The sequence below is a fragment of the Salvelinus sp. IW2-2015 genome, unplaced genomic scaffold (assembly GCF_002910315.2).
Source record: "Salvelinus sp. IW2-2015 unplaced genomic scaffold, ASM291031v2 Un_scaffold2579, whole genome shotgun sequence".
Lineage (NCBI taxonomy): Eukaryota > Metazoa > Chordata > Actinopteri > Salmoniformes > Salmonidae > Salvelinus > Salvelinus sp. IW2-2015.
Window position 1 is genome coordinate 16,296 of NW_019943889.1, and position 4,998 is coordinate 21,293.

General features: G+C 48.0%; 1 pseudogene; it reads right to left on the reverse strand.

Moving 5' to 3' along the window:
• The window catches only part of LOC112074321 (nuclear pore membrane glycoprotein 210-like), a 53,554-nt pseudogene that overhangs the window by 14,246 nt on the left and 34,310 nt on the right, over positions 1-4,998 (reverse strand).

Genomic DNA, 4,998 nt, shown 5'->3' on the forward strand with positions numbered 1-4,998 from the left:
TAATTAACGACCCGCCAACCGCGTTTAAATTGGACGCGTTTACACTCAGTGAGGCACGTGGCTCCCACCTAGAATTTTTAGATGCAACCTCTGACGCTACCTTGAAACATTCAGGCCTAAGGTACAGAAGACAGACCAGTCTTGACCAAAGCAAAACGAGCAACTATACCCAGGAATCTATCTAGTGTCTGTCTCCCGCAGGAAAATCATAATCAAAACAAACCCAAGCATAGCAACGACTATATTGATGACTAATCCAATGGTTGGGTCTGAAGGCAAGAAATTAAAATATATAAGTTCGACGAATTTCAACCAAAACATAAATAAAACCAATGCGGTAACCAATAACAATGTCATCCGAACCATAAGCTAAATCACAGCGATCCAATATGATCCAGGAAAAAAACACACTTACAAGATCCTACAAACAACCCTGATAATATTCATAATAGAGGACAAAAAAGAACTTAAACCCGGTCCACAGAGTCAATCGGACATAGCCCAGTGACGTAAAGTCCAAGACCAACCAATGTGGAACCAAACAAAAGCCCCCACACCATTAAAGATGGTTAGCATGATCGGCCATCCAAACCGAACCTCTTCCCTGGAGCCTGGAACTCTGGTGGAACTTTTCCATCTGAATTAGTTAAACATTCACCAAAAATCATGCAATACATACTTAATCTGCTATGCACTACCAGTCCGCAAGCAGAACCAGCGAGGCCTAAGTAAACTCTCAGTAGCCCTATAAAGCAAAACATGAAGAAGTTAGGCATGCCATCAAGATTTATCACAACCCCAACCCAACCACTAACAAAACCAAAACCACATCAACGCAACAACCACAAACCAAACCACACACAAACCGATGGTACTAGAGAACACTCCAAAAGAACGAAAAACGATACTTTTATTTGTTGACTCAATCCAATTATCGCATAAGCGCAACAATGTCTGAAGACAAACACCCCGCCTCCCGCCCATTTAGCGGCAAGCATCCCACGGCGATCATGCAGTCCACCCCATAGCACACGACCACCAGAAGACCCGTGAAACCACCCGCGCCTTCATTACTAAAAACACAGTCCAAAAACTCATCAACAGGCCCATATACACCAGCACATGTTTCCCAGTACCAAGGCCCAAGATCCCACGCAACCGACTATAAATAAGCATCACGTGCAATAGCTTACCATGGACATAATAACATGCGCTTTGTAAGTGAAGGAGATCTAACATTAACAAGGAGCCCTCGACTATTTGATGAATGTGAAGGTATTCACGCAATCTCTTTCATAATATATGGCACGGAATGGAGGAAACGTCTAAAATGATACTACGTGACGATTTCTAATGGCGGCGCACACCGCCATGTTTAGTTTTGCCCGACCTAGGTCGAGGCACAGACACAGTCTCAATGGGGATAGCTGAGCTGACTACACTGACTGTGCTAGTGGCAGACTCCACTAAGACTCCACACTGCTGCCTGGCCTGCACCCTATTTCATTGTGGAGCTAGAGGATTTAGAGCCCTGTCTATGTTGGTAGATAAGATGAGAGCACCCCTCCAGCTAGGATGGAGTCCGTCACTCCTCAGCAGGTCAGGCTTGGTCCTGTTTGTGGGTGAGTCCCAGAAAGAGGGCCAATTATCTACAAATTCTATCTTTTGGGAGGGGCAGAAAACAGTTTTCAACAGCGATTGAGTTGTGAGACTGCTGTAGAGCTCATCACTCCCCCTAACTGGGAGGGGGACAGAGACAATTACTCGATGCCGACACATCTTTCTAGCTGATTTACACGCTGAAGCTATGTTGCGCTTGGTGACCTCTGACTGTTTCATCCTAACATCGTTGGTGCCGACGTGGATAACAATATCTCTATACTCTCTACACTCGCCAGTTTTAGCTTTAGCCAGCACCATCTTCAGATTAGCCTTAACGTCGGTAGCCCTGCCCCCTGGTAAACAGTGTATGATCGCTGGGTGATTCGTTTTAAGTCTAATACTGCGGGTAATGGAGTCGCCAATGACTAGGGTTTTCAATTTGTCAGAGCTAATGGTGGGAAGCTTTGGCGTCTCAGACCCCGTAACGGGAGGAGTAGAGACAAGAGAAGACTCGGCCTCAGACTCCGACTCGCTACTTAATGGGAAAAACCGGTTGAAAGTTTCTGTCGGCTGAATGAGCGACACCAGTTGAGCATTCCTACAGCATTTCCCTCCAGAAGCCATGAGAAAGTTGTCCGGCTGCGGGGACTGTGCGGGGGGATTTATACTACTATCTGTACTTACTGGTGGCACAGACGCTGTTTCATCCTTTCCTACACTGAAATTACCCTTGCCTAATGATTGCGTCTGAAGCTGGGCTTGCAGCACAGCTATCCTCGCCATAAGGCGATCGTTCTCCTGTATATTATGAGTACAGCGACTGCAAATAGAAGGCATCATGTTAATGTTACTACTTAGCTTCGGCTGTTGAAGGTGCTAACGAACCATGTCCAGATAAAGCGTCCGGAGTGAAAAAGTTGAATGAGGGAAAAAAGTTGTGAGGGAAAAACTAAAAATATAAACGGTAATTAAAAAGTAAAAACAGTAAAGTTGTCAGCTAGCAAAGTAAGGTTGGCAACAAAACGCACAGCAACACGTCTGCAAGTTCAAGAGGAAGTGACACACAATCAGCCAAACAATAGCTGGGTTTCCCCCCTCCAATCTTCTTCCGGGTCTGCAGGACAACGACCCTATGCACACAGCCAAGACAATGTAGGAGTGGCTATGAGACAAGTCTTTGAATGTCCTTGAGTGACCCAGCCAGAGCCCGGACGTGAACCCGATCGAACATTTCTGGAGAGACCTGAAAATAGCTGTGCAGCGATGCTCCCCATCCAACCTGACAGAGCTTGAGAGGATCTGCAGAAACTCCCCAAATACAGGTGTGCCAAGCTTGAAGCGTCATACCCAAGAAGAATAGAGGCTGTAATCGCTGCCAAAGGTGCTTCAACAAAGTACTGAGTAAAGGGTCTGAATACGTAAATGTGATATTTCATTTTTTCTGCACATGCAGACACACACAACCACACATACTGGCTCTCACTTGTTGCTCTGTAGTGCGTAGTGCGAGTAGGGAGACATGAGGATGGATCTGGAGGTTCCTACAGCCAGCTGCATCTCCTGGTACAACCGTTAGAGAAGGAGAGGAGAGAGATCTGGAGGTTCATACAGCCAGCTGCATCTCCTGGTACAACTTAGAGAGGAGAGAGATCTGGAGGTTCCTACAGACCAGCTGCATCTCCTGGTACACCTAGAGAGGAGAGGAGAGAGATCTGGAGGTTCATACAGCCAGCTGCATCTCCTGGTACAACTTAGAGAGGAGAGAGATCTGGAGGTTCCTACAGCCAGCTGCATCTCCTGGTACAACTTAGAGAGGAGAGGAGAGAATCTGGAGGTTCCTACAGCCAGCTGCATCTCCTGGTACAACTTAGAGAGGAGAGAGATCTGGAGGTTCATACAGCCAGCTGCATCTCCTGGTACACCTTAGAGGAGAGGAGAGAGATCTGGAGGTTCCTACAGCCAGCTGCATCTCCTGGTACACCTTAGAGAGAGAGGAGAGAAGATCTGGAGGTTCCTACAGCCAGCTGCATCTCCTCTGGTACACTTAGAGAGGAGAGAGATCTGGAGGTTCCTACAGCCAGCTGCATCTCCTGGTAACTTAGAGAGGAGAGGAGAGAGATCTGGAGGTTCTACAGCAGCTGATCCTGGTACAACTTAGAGAGGAGAGGAGAGAGTCTGGAGGTTCATACAGCCAGCTGCATCTCCTGGTACACCTTAGAGAGGAGAGAGATCTGGAGGTTCCTAAAGCAGCTGCATCCCTGGTACAACTTAGAGGAGAGATCTGGAGGTTCCTACAGCCAGCTGCATCTCCTGGTACAACTTAGAGAGGAGAGAGATCTGGAGGTTCCTACAGCCAGCTGCATCCCCTGGTACAACTTAGAGAGGAGAGATCTGGAGGTTCCTACAGCCAGCTGCATCTCTGGTACAAGTTAGAGAGGAGAGAGATTGGAGGTTCCTACAGCCAGCTGCATCTCCTGGTACACTTAGAGAGGAGAGATCTGGAGGTTCCTACAGCCAGCTGCATCCCTGGTACAACTTAAGAAGGAGAGAGATCTGGAGGTTCATACAGCCAGCTGCATCTCTGGTACAACTTAGAGAGAAGAGAAGATCTGGAGGTTCCTACAGCCAGCTGCACCTCCTGGTACAACTTAGAGAGGAGAGAGATCTGGAGGTTTCTACAGCCAGCTGCATCTCCTGGTACAACTTAGAGAGGAGAGGAGAGAGATCTGGAGGTTCTACAGCCAGCTGCATCTCCTGGTACACCTTAGAGAGGGAGATAGATCTGGAGGTTCCTACAGCCAGCTGCATCTCCTGGTACAACTTAGAGAGGAGAAGAGATCTGGAGGTTCCTACAGCCAGCTGCATCCCCTGGTACAACTTAGAGAGGAGAGAGGAGGGATCTGGAGGTTCATACAGCCAGCTGCATCTCCTGGTACAACTTAGAGAGGAGAGAGGAGAGAGATCTGGAGGTTCCTACAGCCAGCTGCATCTCCTGGTACACCTTATGAGAGGAGATAGATCTGGAGGTTCTACAGCAGCTGCATCTCCTGGTACAACTTAGAGAGGAGAGAGATCTGGAGGTTCTACAGCCAGCTGCATCCTGGTACAACTTAGAGAGGAGAGAGGAGCGAGATCTGGAGGTTCATACAGCCAGCTGCATCTCTGGTACAACTTAGAGAGGAGAGAGGAGAGAGATCTGGAGGTTCCTACAGCCAGCTGCATCTCCTGGTACAACTTAGAGAGAAGAGAGATTGGCGGTTCATACAGCCAGCTGCATCTCCTGGTACAACTTAGAGAGGAGAGAGATCTGGAGGTTCCTACAGCCAGCTGCATCTCCTGGTAACCTTAGAGAGGAGAGAGGAGAATCTGGAGGTTCATACAGCCAGCTGCATCTCT